This window comes from Eschrichtius robustus, chromosome X, assembly GCF_028021215.1.
Source record: "Eschrichtius robustus isolate mEscRob2 chromosome X, mEscRob2.pri, whole genome shotgun sequence".
Taxonomy (NCBI): Eukaryota; Metazoa; Chordata; class Mammalia; order Artiodactyla; family Eschrichtiidae; genus Eschrichtius; species Eschrichtius robustus.
The window spans coordinates 75,691,963-75,710,800 of NC_090845.1; the positions used below are offsets into that span (position 1 = coordinate 75,691,963).

The window sequence follows — 18,838 nt, forward strand, 5'->3', positions numbered from 1 at the left end:
TAGAATAAGAAATGAAAAAGGAGAAGTAACAACTGACACTGCAGAAATACAAAGGATCATGAGAGATTACTAAAAGCAACAATATGCCAATAAAATGGGCAAACTGAAGAAACGGACACATTCTTTGAAAAGCACAACCTCCCAAGGCTGAAATAGGAAGAAAGAGAAAAAATAAACAGACCAATCCCAAGCAATGAAATTGAAACTGTGATTAAAAATATTCCAACAAACAAAAGCCCAGGACCAGATAGCTTCACAGGCAAATTCTATCAAACATTACAGAAGAGCTAACACCTATCGTTCTCAAAGTCTTCCAAAATATAGCACAGGGAGGAACACTCCCAAACTCATTTTATGAGGCCACTATCACCATGATACCAAAACCAGACAAAGATGGCACAAAAAAGAAAACTACAGACCAATATCACTGATGAATATACATGCAAAAATCCTCAACAAAATACTAGCAAACAGAATCCAACAGCACATTAAAAGGATCATACACCATGATCAATTGGGGTTTATCCCAGGAATGCAAGGATTCTTCACTATACACAAATCAATCTATATGATAAACCATATTAATAAATTGAAGGAGAAATCCTTATGATCATCTCAATAGATGCAGAAAAAGCTTTTGACAAAATTCAACACCCATTTATGATAAAAAAAACTCTCCAGAAAGTAGGTATAGAAGGAACTTACCACAACAAAATGAATACCATAGATGACAAACCCACAGCCAACATCCTTCTCAATGGTGAAACACTGAAATCATTTCCACTAAGATCAGGAACAAGACAAAGTTGGCCACTCTCACCACTATTATTCAACATACTTTTGGAAGTTTTAGCCACAGCAATCAGAGAAGAAAAAGAGATAAAAGGAATCCAAATTGGAAAAGAAGAAGTAAGACTGTCATTCTTTGCAGACGACATGACACTATACATAGAGAATCCCAAAGATGCTACCAGAAAACTACTAGAGCTAATGAATGAATTTGGTAAAGTAGCAGGATATAAAATGAATGCACAGAAACCTCTTGCATTCCTATACACTAATGATGAAGAATCTGAAAGAGAAATTAAGATATCACTCACATTTACCATTGCAACAAAAAGAATAAAATACCTAGGAATAAACCTACCTAAGGAGACAAAAGACCTGTATGCAGAAAACTATAAGACATTGATGAAAGAAATTAAAGAAGATACAAAGAGATGGAGAGATATACCATGTTCTTGGATTGGAAGAATCAACATTGTGAAAATGACTATACTACCCAAAGCAATGTACAGGTTCAATGCAAACCCTATCAAACTACCAATGGCATTTTTCAGAGAATTAGAACAAAATATTTCACTATCTGTATGGTAACACAAAAGACCCCGAATAGCCAAAGCAATCTTGAGAATGAAAAATGGAGCTGGAGGAATCAGGCTCCCTGACTTCAGACTATACTACAAAGCTACAGTAATCAAGACAGTATGGTACTGGCACAGAAACAGAAATATAGATCAATGGAACAGGATAGAAAGCCCAGAGGTAAACCCACGCACCTTTGGTCACCTTGTCTTTGATAAAGGAGGCAAGAATATACAATGGAGAAAAGACAGCCTCTTCAATATGTGGTGCTGGGAAAACTGGACAGTTACATGTAAAAGAATGAAATTAGAACACTCCCTAACACCATACACAAAAATAAACTGAAAATGGATTAAAGAACTAAATGTAAGGCCAGACACTATAAAACTCTTTGAGGAAAACATAGGCAGAACACTCTATGATGTACATCACAGCAAGTTCCTTCTTGACTCACTTCCTGGAGTAATGGAAATAAAAACAAAAATAAACAAATGGGACCTAATGAAACTTAAAAGTTTTTTCACAGCAAAGGAAACCATAAACAAGATGAAAAGACAACCCTCAGAATGGAGAAAATATTTGCAAATGAAGCAACTCACAAAGGATTAATCTCCAGAATATACAGGCAGCTCATGCAGCTCAACATCAAAAAGCAAACAACGCAATACAAAAATGGGCAAAAGACCTGAATAGACATTTCTCCAAAGAAGATATATAGATTGCAAACAAACACATGAAAGGATGCTCAACATCACTAATCATTAGAGAAATGCAAATCAAAACTACAATGAGATATCATCTCACACAAGTCAGAATGGCCATCATCAAAAAATCCACAAACAATAAATGATGGAGAGGGTGTGGAGAAAAGGGAACCCTCTTGCACTGTTGGTGGGAATGTATATTGATACCGCCATTATGGAGAACAGTATGGAGGTTCCTTAAAAAACTAAAAATAGAACTACCATACGACTCAGCAATCCCTCTACTGAGTATATACACTGAGAAAACCATAATTCAAAAAGAGCCATGTACCACAATGTTCATTGCAGCTCTATGTTCAATAGCCAGGAGATGGAAGCAACCTAAGTGTCCATCGACAGATGAATGGATAAAGAAAATGTGGCACATATATACAATGGAATATTACTCAGCCATGAAAAGAAACGAAATTGAGTTATCTGTGGTGAGGTGGATGGACCTAGAGACTGTCATACAGAGTGAAGTAAGTCAGAAAGGGAAAAACAAATGCCGTATGCTAACACATATATATGGAATCTAAAAAAAGAAAAAAAAGTTCTGAAGAACCTAGGGGCAGGACAGTAATAAAGGTGCAGACATAGAGAATGGACTTGAGGACACAAGGAGGGGGAAGGGTAAGCTGGGACGAAGTGAGAGAGTGGCATGGACATATATACACTACCAAATGTAAAATAGATCGCTAGTGGGAAGCAGCCAGATTGCACAGGGTGATCAGCTCTCTGCTTTTTGTACATCTAGAGGGGTGGGATAGGGAAGGTGGGAGGGAGACACAAGAGAGAGAAGATATGGGGATATAAGTATATGTATAGCTGATTCACTTTGTTATACAGCAGAAACTAACACATCATTGTAAAGCAACTATACTCTAATAAAGATGTTTAAAAAAAAAGCCAGCAGAAATGAAGCCACATTCTAGTGCCTTATGTACTATACCAGGAGAACTGACCTCTGGGATATTTTCTTCATGATCTTGCAAAACCCAGAAGTAAACATTTCTGATTACAACATGATCTGTCCTGCTGATAGGCCTGCTTCTAACTTTTAACCCATTTCTGCTGTTGGAGTCCCTGCAAGAAACTGTATTTTTCTAATTAATTCCCTCTTTTACTTACACTGAAAAAATAAAGACATAGAGAACAGACTTGTGGTTGCAAAGGGGGAAGGGGAGTGGGGGAGGGATGGAATGGGAGTTTGGGATTAGCAGATACAAACTATTATATATAGAATGGATAAGCACAGGGAACTATATTCACTATCCTGTGATAAACTATAATGGAAAAGAATAAGAAAAAGAATGTATACATGTATATAACTGAATCACTTTGCTGTATAGCAGAAATTAACACAACATTGTAAATCAACTATACTTCAATAAAATAAATTTTAAAAAAAAATGAAAAAATAAAGAAATTTAAAAAATAGAGATTTTTTCTGTGAGTTTAGTATTTTCCATAAGAGTCTATACATTTACATGGATGTTTCTAATATATATATATATATTTAATAGTGTTTATTTTAGAGTATTTAAAACTGTTTCCACAGCATTTTGGTAATTGTCTTCTAAAGTAATGTTTTGCATAAATGTGTTATAAGGTACAGTGAGCTCAAACACACAGTGACATGTTTATTCATTCATTGTAAACATGTATTGAGAATTCTGCTTCTAACAATATGTCAAATTAGATACACTAAATGGCTCCCCTGCTACAATGAAATCCTCATTAAAGGAACATGTATTTAAATGCATTGTTCGATTCACAAGAGGAAAATCTCAGTGAACCAAAAAAAAAGAGAGAGAGAAAGAAAGACAGAAAGAGAAAGAGAAGGATGGAAGAAGGGGAGGAAAGAATGAAGAAACGGAAAAAGAAAAGAAAGTATGCACAGAATTGAAAACCAAGTGTCAAGAAAGCAGCTATACACAGTAAGTAATAAATTAATAAGTAAGCTTGGTTTTCATAGAGATGAATATCTATATGGTAGTGAGATCAAGAGACAAAGCTTTGAGCTAAAAGCTAGGTAAGGATGCTGAACTTGAGACTCCTGCATTAAGCTAGGATCCTTATGTCAGTAGCACTTCTTGGCTCCTAGCATAAACCAATACATTTTTTTCACTAAAGTAAAGCATCTCCATTTTAGGTTCTTGGGATTCTCCCAATTAAATTTAACCAAATATGATATCTCACACACACACACACACACACACACACACACACAAACTGTTTAAACATCCAAGGAATCAAACCACCATAAGAGAGAATCACAGAAAAAAAAAACAAAAACATAGATTTAGACCCCTAAGGAACTCAGATATATAGTCATTTGATACCTTATGTGAACTGCCTAAAGAAATGAAAAATGAGATCAAATTAATGAGCAAGAAACTGCTCAACATATTTTTTAAATTACAAAATAGAATTGTTAGAAATAAATATAATATTTAAAATTAAAAGCTTGATGAATAGGTTAAACAACAGATTAGACAAAACTGAAGAGAGCAATAGTGGACTGGGAGACATCTCTGAAGAAATTATCTAGGATGCAATACAGATAGACAAGGAGATGGAAAATATGAGTGTTTAAGAGAAATGAGGGTAGGGCAAGAAATTCCAACACCTATTTAGGTGGATTCTCAGAAGAAGGGAATAGAGAACACAGAAGAAAATAAATATTCAAAGAGAAATGGCTAAGAAATTTTCCAGAACTTGTCTCTGGAACCAGAATTAATATAATTAGATAACTATGTTGTCTGCAATTGGAAACAGCATGTGTATGCTCCCTTTAATAGAGTTCAGCAGTCATGGGAAGGAGAGAGTGGATAGTGGCATGGGGGTAACAGACTTCAAGTGATTTTTTTTTTTAATGGAGAAACATTTTTTTCTTGATAGAAGGTTAGAAGCCATTGTGAAAAATTTGTAACTCAAATCATCTAGCTAATGAAATTGTGTCCAGAAAATGTTTGTATAACCCAAATCCTGGGAAGAAAAGAAATTCCACACTTTCTTAATAGCTTAGCTGGATTAGGCTATATTAAGTGATAATACAATGTTTTTACATCAGTGTATTAATTATCCTCTACATTTAGAACAATTATCTTGCTGAATTCAGTAAACTTGACATGGCTAATGGTTTACTTCTGTGAATACAGAATACATATTAGACATCTATTTGCTTGGATTTATGTGTTGAAATCTTTACAAAATAGATAATACAGAGAGAGATGCAAAATGAAAAAGTATATGAAAAGCTAATCTTTACTGTTCTGAAAAAGATGTAGAAATTGAGAGCCACTGAAGAGAGACGCTAAAGTGTCAATTAGTATTTCAACTACTTTAATCTCTAATATACACCTTTGATCAAATTTGTACCCAGCATGCTACTTTGAAGCACTATCTGATTTGCTTACTTCTGCTGTTTTAGTCCATACAGGATTTTAGCACCAATTTCCTGTTTGACAGAGTGCATTTCTTCTCATAGAAAACAATTGATAGATTAATAACAGTTAATAGAGAGATGAACAGCTTAAACATGGGCTCAATTAATCTACTCTATTTGAAGATATAGGATGTTATGAGAAAAGAATGTTTATATAGATGCATTCTGATAGATACATATTATAAATCTGTGTTAAGCTTGATATCATTCCATGTATATCTATAGCCATATATCTAATATTCTGCCTTCCAAGCAAAATAAAGGGAATATGTAAAGATAAATGCAAGTAGCTATTTATCTTTTGACATACTTATCATAATGCCCCAGGTATTACAAATTAAAAGGAATTCAGATGGAAGGGAAATTTAAAAAAAATATTTTTATCCATTCATCTGTTGATGGACACTTAGGTTGCTTCCATGTCCTGGCTATTGTAAATAGAGCTGTAATGAACACTGTGGTACATGACTCTTTTTGAATTATGGTTTTCTCAGGGTATATGCCCAGTAATGGGATTGCTGGGTGGTATAGTAGTTCTATTTTTAGTTTTTTAAGGAACCTCCATACCGTTCTCCATAGTGGCTGTATCAATTTACATTCCCACCAACAGTGCAAGAGGGTTCCCTTTTCTCCACAACCTCTCCAGCATTTATTGTTTGTAGATGTTTTGATGATGGCCATTCTGACTTGTGTGAGGTGATACCTCATTGTAGTTTTGATTTGCATTTATCTAATGATTAGTGATGTTGAGCATCCTTTCATGTGTTTGTTGGCAATCTGTATATCTTTGGAGAAATATCTATTTAGGTCTCCTGCCCATTTTTGGATTGGGTTGTTTGTTTTTCTTATATTGAGCTACATGTGCTGCTTGTAAATTTTGGAGATTAATCATTTGTCAGTTGCTTCATTTGCAAATATTTTCTCCCATTCTGAGGGTTATCCTTTCATAGACGCAGACATAGAGAATGGATAAGAGGACATGGAGAGGGGGAAGGGTAAGCTGAGACGAAGTGAGAGAGTGATATGGACGTACATATACTACCAAATGTAAAATAGATCGCTAGTGGGAAGCAGCCGCATAGCACAGGGAGATCAGCTCGGTGCTTAGTGACTACCTACGGAGGTGGGATAGGGAGGGTGAGAGGGAGATGCAAGAAGGAGGAGATATGGGGATATATGTATATATAGCTGATTCATTTTGTTATAAAGCAGAAACTAACACACCATTGTAAAGCAATTATACTCCAATAAAGATGTTAAAAATAATAAGAATTAATGTGAGCAGGTCATCAATTTATTACTTAGACTCATCTGGAGTAGCTGGGTAATTTGATGTATTACTTAAAAGTACTTATAAATAATGATTTATGACTATGAAAAAAGCTGGAAATGTGGCAAGTACGTCACATATTACACTATATTATGACATTGTCTACACGGCATTAAATAAATATGCTTTTAAAACTAAACACAAAATATTATTTTTAAAGGTTTTTAAAAGATTCTTGTTAAAGGTAAAATTAGATGAACAAACAAAAGATTAAAACTATCAAGGATTCAAACCATCATTTCACTGCAAATGGATCAAAAGGGAGAGGTGATTTTGTCACCTCTTGAACACACTGCAAAAACTCCCTCAAACAAGTGTAACCTGAAAGCCATTACTTAGATCAGTGGAAAAATAAGAACTAAAATAACTTATATCTCTAAATTAGAATCTACAAGAGTTATTTTCAAATAAATAGTGTTTTTAAAAGTAAATCCTCGGAGACCTTCAAGATGGCAGAGGAGTGAGACGTGGAAATCGCCTTCCTCCCCACAAATACATCAGAAATACATCTACACGTGGAACAACTCCTACAGAACATCTAATGAATGCTGGCAGAAGACCTCAGACTTCCCAAAAGGCAAGAAACTCCCCCATGTACCTGGGTAGGGCAAAAGAAAAAAGAAAAAAACAGAGACAAAAGAATAGGGATGGGACCTGCCCCTCTGGGAGGGAGCTGAGAAGGAGGAAAAGTTTCCACACACTTGGAAACCCCTTCACTGGTGGAGACGGGGGTGGCGGGGGGGAAGATTCAGAGCCACGCAGGACAGAGCAGCAGCAGGGGTGCAGAGGGCAAAGCAAAGAGATTTCCTCCCAGAAGATTGGTGCTGACCAGCACTCACCAACCTGAGAGGCTTGTCTGCTCACCTGCAGGGGCAGGTGGGTACTGGGAGCTGAGGCTCGGGCTTCGGAGATCAGATCCCAGGGAGAGGACTGGGGTTGACTGCGTGAACACAGCCTGAGGGGGCTATTGCACCACAGGTGGCTGGGAACAAGTCCGGAAAAAAATCTGGAACTGCCAGAGAGGCAAGAGACCATTGTCTCGGGGTGCGCCAGGAGAGGGGATTCAGAGCACCACCTAAACGAGCTCCGGAGACTGGCCTGAGCCATGGCTATCAGCACGGACACCAGAGATGGGCATGAAACACTAAGGCTGCTGCTACAGCCACCAAGAAGACTGTGTGCAAGCATAGGTCACTATCCCCACCTCCCCTCCTTGGAGCCTGTGCAGCCCGCCACTGCCAGAGTCCGATGATCCAGGAACAACTTCCCAGAGAGAATACACGGCGCGCCTCAGGCTGTTGCAACATCATGCCCGCCTCTGCCACTGCAGGCTCGCCCCGCATTCCCTACCTCTCCCTCCCCCCAGCCAGAGTGAGGCAGATCCCCCTACTCAACTTCTACTTTAACCCCGTCCTGTCTGAGCAAAGAACAGATGCCCTCAGGTAACCTACACACAGGTGTGGAGCCAAATCCAAAGCTAAACCCTAGGAGCTGTGCAAACAAAGAAGAGAAAGGGAAATCTCTCCCAGCAGCCTCAGGAGCAGCGGATTAAATCTCCACAATCAACCTGATGTAAGATGCATCTGTGGAATACCTGAATAGACAACGAATCATCCCAAAATCGAGGCGGTGGACTTTGGGAGCAACAATATATACTTTTTTTTCCTTTTTCTCTTTTTGTGAGTGTGTATGTGTATTCTTCTTTATGTGATTTTGTCTGTATAGCTTTGCTTTTACCATTTGTCCTAGGGTTCTGTCCATCCGTTTCTGTTTTTTTGTTCTTTTGTTTTTTTTTTTTTTTTTAGTGTAGCTTTTAGAGCTTGGTATCATTGGTGGTTTGGTTGCTCTCCTCTTTCTTCCTTCCTTTTTTTTGTTTCTTTTATTACTTTTTAATTTTTTTAATTTCTAATAATTACTTTTTATTTTTATTTTAATAACTTTATTTGATTTTATTTCTTTCTTTCTTTTTTTCTCCCTGTTCTTCTGAGCTGTGTGGCTGAAGGTTCTTGGTGATTCGGTCGGGGGTCAGGCTGGTGCCCCTGATGTGGGAGAGCCGAAATCAGGACACTGGTCCACGAGAGACCTCACAGTTCCACATAATATTAAATGGTGAAAGATCTTCCAGAGATCGCCATCTCAATGCTATGACCCGGCTCCATCCAATGATGAGCAAAGTACAGTGCTGGACACCCTACGCCAAACAACTACCAAGACATGAACACAACCCCACCCATTAGCAGAGAGGCTGCCTAAAATCATAAGGTCACAGACACCCAAAACACACCACTGGACGTGGTCCTGCCCACCAGAAAGACAAGATCCAGCCTCATCATCCAGAACAGAGGCACAAGTCCTCTCCACCAAAAAACCTACACAAACTACTGAACCAACCTTAGCCACTGGAAGCAGACACCAAATACAATAGGAACTACAAACCAGCAGCCTGTGAAAAGGAGACCCCAAACACAGTAAGTTAAGCAAAATGAGAAGACAGAGGAACACACAGCAGATGAAGGAGCAAGGTAAAAACCCACCAGACCAAATAAATAAAGAGGACATAGGCAGTCTACCTGAAAAAGAATTCAGAGTAATGATAGTAAAGATGATCCAAAATCTAGGAAATAGAATGGAGAAAATACAAGAAACATTTAACAAGGATTTGGAAGAATTAAAAGAGCAAACAAACAATGATGACCAACATAAAAATGAAATTAAAAATTCAATAGCAGAATAACTGAGGCAGAAGAAAGGATAAGTGACCTGGAATATAAAAGGGTGGAAATAACTACTACAGAGCAGAATAAAGAAAAAGGAATGAAAACAATTGAGGACAGTCTCAGAGACCTCTGGGACAACTTAAAATGCACCAACATTCGAATTATAGGGGTCCCAGAAGAAGAAAAGGAAAAGAAAGGGACTGAGAAAATATTTGAAGAGATTATAGTTGAAAACTTTCCTAATATGGAAAAGAAAATAGTTAATCAAGTCCAGGAAGAGCAGAGATTCCCATACAGGATAAACCCAAGGAGAAACACGCCAAGACACATATTATTCAAACTATCAAAAATTAAATACAAAGAAAACATATTAAAAGCAGCAAGGGAAAAACAACAAGTAACACATAAGGGAATCCCCATAAGGTTAACAGCTGATCTTTCAGCAGAAACTCTGCAAGCCAGAAGGGAGTGGCAGGACATATTTAAAGTGATGAAAGGGAAAAGCCTACAACCAAGATTACTCTACCCAGCAAGGATCTCATTCAGATTTGACGGAAAAATTAAAACATTAGGGACAACCAAAAGCTAAGATAATTCAGCACCACCAAACCATCTTTACAACAAATGCTAAAGGAACTTCTCTAGGCAGGAAACACAAGAGAAGGAAAAGACCTACAATAACAAACCCAAAACAATTAAGAAAATGGTAATAGGAACATACATATCAATAATTACCTTAAATGTAAATGCATTAAATGGTCCAACAAAAAGACAAAGACTGGCTGAATGGATACAAAAACAAGACCCATATATATGCTGTCTACAAGAGACCCACTTCAGACCTAGGGACACATATAGAATGAAAGTGAGGGAATGGAAAAACGTATTCCATGCAAAAGGAAATCTAAAGAACCTGGAGTAGCAATTCACATATCAGACAAAATAGACTTTAAAACAAAGACTATTACAAGAGACAAAGAAGGACACTACATAATGATCAAAGGATCAATCCAAGAAGAAGATATAACAATTATAAATATTTATGTACCCAACATAGGAGCACCTCAATACATAAAGCAAATGCTAACAGCCATAAAAGGGGAAATTGCCAGTAACACAATCAGACAAGGGGACATTCACACCCCCCTGTCACCAATGGACAGATCAACCAAAATGAAAATAAATAAGGAAACACAAGCTTTAAATGACACATTAAACAATATGGACTTTATTGATATTTATAGGACATTCCATCCAAAAACAACAGAATACACTTTCTTCTCAAGTGCTCATCGAACATTCTCCAGGAGAGATCATATCTTGGGTCACAAATCAAGCTTTGGTAAATTTAAGAAAATTGAAATCGTATCAAGTATCTTTTCCAACGGCAACGCTATGAGACTAGATATCAATTACAGGAAAAAAACCTTTAAAAAATACAAATGCATGGAAACTAAACAATACACTACTTAATAACCAAGAGACCACTGAAGAAATCAAAGTGGAAATCATAAAATACCTAGAAACAAATGACAATGAAAACACGACCACCCAAAACCTATGGAATGCAGCAAAAGCAGTTATAAGAGGGAAGTTTATAGCAATACAATCGTACCTCAAGAAACAAGAAACATCTTAAATAAACAACCTAACCTTACACCTAAAGCAATTAGAGAAAGAAGAACAAAAAACCGCAAAGTTAGCAGAAGGAAAGAAATCATAAAGGTCCGATCAGAAATAAATGAAAAAGAAATGAAGGAAACAATAGCAAAGATCAATAAAACTAAAAGCTGGTTCTTTGAGAAGATAAACAAAATTGATAAACCATTAGCCAAACTCATCAAGAAAAAAGGGAGAAGACTCAAATCAGTAGAATTAGAAAAGAAAAAAGAGAAGTAACAACTGACACTGCAGAAATACAAAGGATCATGAGAGATTACTACAAACAACTATATGCCAATGAAATGGACAACCTGGAAGAAATGGACACATTCTTAGAAAAGCACAACCTTCTGTGGCTGAACCAGGAAGAAACAGAAAATATAAACAGACCAATCGCAAACACTGAAATCTTCCAACAAACAAATGCTCAGGACCAGATGGCTTCACAGGCTAATTCTATCAAACATTAAGAGAAGAGCTAACACCTATAATTCTCAAACTCTTCCAAAATATAGCACAGGGAGGAACACTCCCAAACTCATTCTATGAGGCCACCATCACCATGATGTGAAAACCAGAAAAAGATGTCACAAAGAAAGAAAACTACAGGCCAATATCGTTGATGAACATACATGCAAAAGTCCTAAACAAAATACTAGGAAACAGAGTCCAACAGCACATTAAAAGGATCATACACCATGATCAAGTGGGATTTATCCCAGGGATGCAAGGATTCTTCAATATACGCAAATCAATCAAGGTGATACACCATATTAACAAATTGAAGAATAAAAACCATATGATCATCTCAATAGATGCAGAAAAAGCTTTTGACAAAATTCAACATCCGTTTATGATAAACACGCTCCAGAAAGGAGGCATAGAGGGAACTTACCTCAACATAATAAAGGCCATAGATAACAAGCCCACAGCCAACATATTTATCAGTGGTGAAAAACAGAAAACATTTCCTGTAATATCAGGAACAAGACAAGGTTGCCCACTGTCACCACTATTATTCAACATATTTTGGGATGTTTTAGCCACAGCAATCAGAGAAGAAAAAGAAATGAAATGAATCCAAAAAGGAGAAGAAAAAGCCAAACTGTCACTGTTTGCAGATGACATGATACTTTACCTAGAGAATCCTAAAGATGCTACCAGAAAACTCCTAGAGCTAATCAATGAATTTGGTAAAGTAGCAGGATACAAAATTAATGCACAGAAATCTCTTGCATTTCTATACACTAATGACGAAAAATCTGAAAGTGAAATTAAGAAAACACTCCCGTTTACCATTGCAACAAGAAGAATAAAATATCTAGGAATAAACCTACCTAAGGAGACAAAAGACCTGTATGCAGAAAATTATAAGACACTGATGAAAGAAATTAAAGATGATACAAATAGATGGAGAGATATACCCTGTTCCTGGATTGGAAGAATCAACATTGTGAAAATGACTCTACTACCCAAAGCAATCTACAGATTCAGTGTAATCCCTATCAAGCTACCAATGGCATTTTTCACAGAACTAGAACAAACAATTCCACAATTTATAAGGTAACACAAAAGACCCCGAATAGCCAAAGCAATCTTGAGAAAGAAAAACGGAGCTGGAGGAACCAGGCTTCCAGACTTCTGACTATACTACAAATCTACAGTATTCCAGAAAGTATGGTAATGGCACAAAAACAGAAATATAGATCAATGGAACAGGATAGAAAGCCCAGAGGTAAGCCCACGCACCTTTGGTCACCTTATTTTTGATAAAGGAGGCAAGAATATACAATGGAGAAAAGCCATCGTCTTCATTAAGTGGTGCAGGGAAAACTGGACAGCTACATGTAAAAGAATGAAATTAGAACACTCCCTAACACCATACACAAAAATAAACTCAAAATGGATTAAAGACCTAAATATAAGGCCAGACATTATAAAAATCTTAGAGGAAAACATAGGCTGAACTCTCTATGACATAAATCACAGCAAGATCCTTTTTGACCCACGTCCTAGAGAAATGGAAGTAAAAACAAAAATAAACAAATGGGACCTAGTGAAACTTAAAAGCTTTTGCACAGCAAAGGAAACTATAAACAAGATGAAAAGACAACCCTCAGAATGGGAGAAAATATTTGCAAATGAAGCAACTGACAAAGGATTAATCTCCAAAATTTACAAGCAGCTCATGCAACTCACTATCAGAAAAACTAAAAACCCAATCCAAAAATGGGCAGGAGACCTAAATAGATATTTCTCCAAAGATATACAGATTGCCAACAAACACATGAAAGGATGCTCAACATCACTAATCATGAGAGAAATGCAAATCAAAACTACAATGAGGTATTACCTCACACCAGTCAGAATGGCCATCATCACAAAATCTACAAACAGTAAATGCTGGAGAGGGTGTGGAAAAAGGGAACCCTCATGCACTGTTGGTAGGAATGTAAATTGTTACAGCCACTATGGCGAACAGTATGGAGGTTCCTTAAAAAACTAAAAATAGAACTACCATACTACTCAGCAATCCCACTACTGGGCATATACCCTGAGAAAACCATACTTCTAAAAGAGTCATGTACCACAATGTTCATTGCAGCTCTATTTACAATATCAAGGAAATGGAAGCAACCTGAGTGTCCATCGACTGATGAATGGATAAAGAAGATGTGGCACATATGTACTATGGAATATTACTCAGCCATAAAAAGAAACGAAATTGAGTTATTTGCAGTTAGGTGGATGAACCTAGAGTCTGTCATACAGAGTGGAGTAAGTCAGAAGGAGAAAAACAAATACCGTATGCTAACACATATATATATGGAATCTAAAAAAAAAAAAATTGGTTATGGAAAACCTAGGAGCAGGACAGGAATAAAGATGCAGGTGTAGAGAATGGACCTGAGGACACAGGGAGGGGGAAGGGTAAGCTGGGACGAAGTGAGAGAGTGTCATGGACATATATACACTACCAAATGTAAAATAGATAGCTAGTGGGAAGCAGCCACATAGCACAGGGAGATCAGCTCACTGCTTTGTGACCGCCTAGAAGGGTGGGATAGGGAGGGTGGGAGGGAGATGCAAGAGGGAAGAGATATGGGAACATATGTATATATATAGCTGATTCACTTTGTTATAAAGCAGAAACTAACACACCATTGTAAAGCAATTATACTCCAATAAAGATGTTTAAAAAGAATAAAAAATAAATCCTCAAAAATCTTGTACTACTTTGTGGGTGTGGAAATGAGAGAAATGTGAATTTATTTCCCACCCTTTCATATATTTTCTTTGAGGGTCTTCCATTGGTAAGGTGCTTTACTCGTCCCTGGAATCTGGAAGCCAGCTCCCAGATAGTTGGGAAAATAGAGTATTTTTTATTCTCTGTAATGAATAGAAATAGTAGAGATCTGTCTGCATGTTGCTAATTCAGATTCAGGAAGGCACAGCCTTTTTTAAGATGTCAACCTCCCACTTAAATATTATTACAAGCAAACTATCAGAGTGGGAAACATATTTGAATTAAAAGCTCTAAGTCCTTTGTCACAGTTTTCCAACATACTAGCTAATGTATCTAGTAAATAATTGACCTTTGATAATATAAATGAATTAGTTAAGTAATTAATCAATGAAAAATTAGACAAGTTAATCTCTCTAAGCCTTAGTTTCCTTATCTGTAAGAAGGAAATAATATGTGGCATCTCAGTGTTGGTCTGAAAATCAGTTGTATTGATGAATATGAGACTATTTTTTTACATTGTCAATTTAAAATTATTTATATGCAGGGTAGGTTTGTTTTCTGTTTGTTTTAAAAATGAAAGTGTCAAAGATAGAATTTCTCCATAATTATTATTAGGATCCTTTCATAATTATTAGTAAAATAAACAATTAAAAGCAAATTTTTGAGCCCTAAAGAAACCAATAGAAGCAGATGCATATCTACTAAGGTTTCCTTTCCATCTCTCATGTGCCTTACATCAGCACAATTAAATATCTTCAATGTCTTGCCAGTGTAGCTGTTTCTCTTTCAAAATACTTAGCTAAGATTCTCTTTCCAGATACGTAATCTGAATTTGAATTTCAGAAAAGAAGGAAAATCTTTACATTTAGGCCTCCATCAGATTCCTACTTGATTTGAAATATCTGTTGTTTCATATATTTTAATTGATCTAACAAATAATTATGTTTTATTTTCCTCAGTGAAGCACATAGCAAATGAGAATGGCTGCATTTTTTTTTGGTGGCTGCATTTTTTATAGTCACAGATAACAGAGAGATGATCCTTATGAAGTCCAAGTTTTATCTTTATTCATCTTTTCAAGAAAAATTGTAACAAAATCTGTAGAAACTTCTGTATATAATAATTTATTATAAACAGTGTTAATTTTATATTGCTACCATAGCCTATTATCTCAAACTTACTGGCTTAAAACAATACAAATTTATTATCTTATATTTCAGTAGGTTGGGGAAGTCTGGTATGGCCCTTAGTAGACTAAAATCAAGGTGTTGGCAGTGGGTTTTCCTTTCTGGAGGCTCTAGGGGAGAATCTATATCCTGGTCTTTTGGATTGTTGGCAGAATTCAGTTCCTTGTGGTTGTAAGACTAAGGTCCCTGTGTTCACACTGGCTATCACGTGAAGGCTGTTCCCAGTCTCTAGAGGCCATCTGCATTCCTTAGTTCACATCCCCCTTCCTCCATATTCAAAGCCAGCAATGGTGGGTTTAGATCTTCTCATGTTGTATCTCTTTGACCCACTCTTCTCCCTTCGTGTTTAATGACTCATGCAGTTACACTAGGCCCATCCTAATAACCCAGAATAGTCTCCTGATCTCATGTCCTTAAGCTTTATCACATCTACAAATTCCCTTTTGCCTTGTAAGGTAATGTATTCACAGCTTTTAAGAATTAGGATCTGGGCATCTTTGGAGTAAGGTCATTATTCTGCCTATCATAAAGAGAGACATAAAGATTCTTAGTTCCAAAGATATGGTAAAAATGAACAACCATTCCCTAACATTAGATTTGACATCTGAAAAGCAAAGACAAATGATACCACAATGTGAAGGTAACTACAAAATAAAGGAATAGAATATGAAAACAAATGAAGTAGCTATTGTTTTTTTTTCAATCTCTTGAGTCCATTTTTTTGTTATATTCACAAGTAAGAAGTAACAGGTAACAGTATCTGGCAGCAATTAATGTTTCCTGTTTGTTCTTTTTTAGAAAATCAACTATGAGGAAATTATTAGAAATAGAGTATAATGATTTCTGAAAAATATGTTAACAGTGCTTGAGCTTTGAGATAAGAACTTGACAAATGTGTAAATTTGATGCAAAACTGCTTTTGAAAATGGGACAGATTGCCATTCTTTATACTGTGTGCCAAGATTTGTGCATTTCCACTGTTAGCATTTGGTCTGATTTCAAAACTGATAAATAATGATATTTGCTATGGAAACAGCTTTGCAAAAAATAATTTTAAAAGACTATCCTTTTTGTTTCTTATAATGGTTATATTCAATTTATTGAAAATGTATTATGTGCATATAAAAAATCTGTTTGCATCTGTAAAACAGATTTTAAATCATTCTAAAGTATTGATGTTCACAAAAAAACTGCTTATTTTGTTTGAAATTTTATTCCTTGTTATTGTTGTTTCTGAATGTAATTTGGACTATCATGACATCTGTTATAGCTGTTTCAAAAACTTGTAAATACTACTTTTTAGATAGTGGTACTCTATAAGGAGGGTCTATTTACATTTAGTTAAAGGCAAAATATAATATGATGAGCACACGTCAGTGGTTTATCTATGAAACTTACTGTTCCACGTTACATGGAACAGTTAGTAAGTTCCAGCACTTATTTATCAGAGGGCCATCAATCCAGAAAGATCTCAGCCCCACATAAAAACACATTTAACTGTTGAATATCTGCAAGTGGGTTTTGCTTTCCACAATGCAGTAATCTAAGTACAGTAGTTCCCCTTTATCTGCAGTTTTATTTTCCATGGTTTGAGTTACCCAAAGTCAGCCATAGTCTGAAAATATTAAATGGAAAATCCCAGAAATAAACAATTCATAAGTTTTAAATTGCACGCCATTCTGAGTATCATGATGAAATCTTATGCCACCCTATTCCATCCCATCTGGGATCCCCAACCATCAACATCTTCTGCTCCTGACATCCAACCATCCACATAGTTATGGTTGGATGATCCAAGATCAACTGAAGCAGATTATCCCCCTGACCTATCATAAGAAGATCAATAGTAGCCTAATACTACGTCACAATGCCGATGTCATTCACTTCATTTCATCTCATCACATAGGCATTTTATCATCTCACATCATCACAAGAAGAAGAAGTGTGAGTACAGTAAAATAAGATATTTTAAGAGAGAGAGACCATACTCACATAACTTTTATTACAGTATATATTATAATTGCTCTATTTTATTATGAGTTATTGTTGTTAGTCTATTACTGTGCCTAATTTATAAATTAAACTTTATCATAGGTATGTAAAAAAACAGTATATATGGGGTTCAGTACTATCTGCGGTTTCAGCCATCCACTGTGGGTCTTGAAATGTATCGCCCTCAGATAAGGGGGGGTGCTAATGTATCTAACACTTATTAAGAACTTATTATGTGCCATGTATTGTTATAAGTGCTTTGCATGGATTGTCTCATTAAATCTTCACATTATATTTCTCATTTACATATGAGAAAACTGAGGCCCAGGGAAGTAAAATTTCTTGTATAAAGTCACACGCAAGAAGAACTAGGTCTCATACACAAGTCATTGGACACATTCTTATTCACTATGTCTTAGTCATTCCTAGTATATCAAGACACTGTACCAAATCATTAAGTTTAGGTGTTAATTCAATTAAGGAGCATGGCTCTGCAATTTAATAAGTAATAAGACAAGGGGAAGATGTGAAACAGCATATTGTAGGAAAAATAATTCTGGACTTGGAATCAGAAGGCCTGGGTTCTAGTCCCACACTCTTCATTTGTCTGATGTGTGACATTGGATAAATCGTTTAACATTTCTCAACCTTGGTTACCTCATTGGTGAAACGGGAATAATACTTCACTGTGTTGTTAGAAAATTTAAATGAAATGATGTTTATGAAAGTACTTTGCACTATACACATTTTAGATATCAATTATAGGTCTTTAAAATGGTTGGGTGAGGGCTTTTTGTCAGTAGTAGAGCATGTGATAGTAAGAATTATGCCAGTGTAAAACCACAGCAACACCATTTTTAATGCATGGTGTTTAACATGGTGGCACTGAATCATTAAGTTTTTACTCTCTTCTTCCTTTTCTTTTACATATGAATTGGTATTTAAAATAAGATTATTATAGGCCTTAATGACATTCTAGGAAAACCCATTCTACACTTAATCTTTTGTTTCTCAATATAATTGTAGAACTATGTGTTATGTAGTAAATGTACAGAAACCTAGTAGTGTACATAACCCAAAGCATGTCATTTTGCCTATTTTCCCCCTCAGGGCCTTTTATAAATCTGAAATTTGGAAGTTAATG

At 36.1% G+C, this 18,838-nt stretch overlaps 1 protein-coding gene across 1 annotated transcript in view; it reads left to right on the forward strand.

Moving 5' to 3' along the window:
- DACH2 (dachshund family transcription factor 2) overlaps nt 1-18,838 on the forward strand; it is a 596,924-nt gene that overhangs the window by 498,122 nt on the left and 79,964 nt on the right. The gene's annotated exons all lie outside the window — the stretch shown is intronic.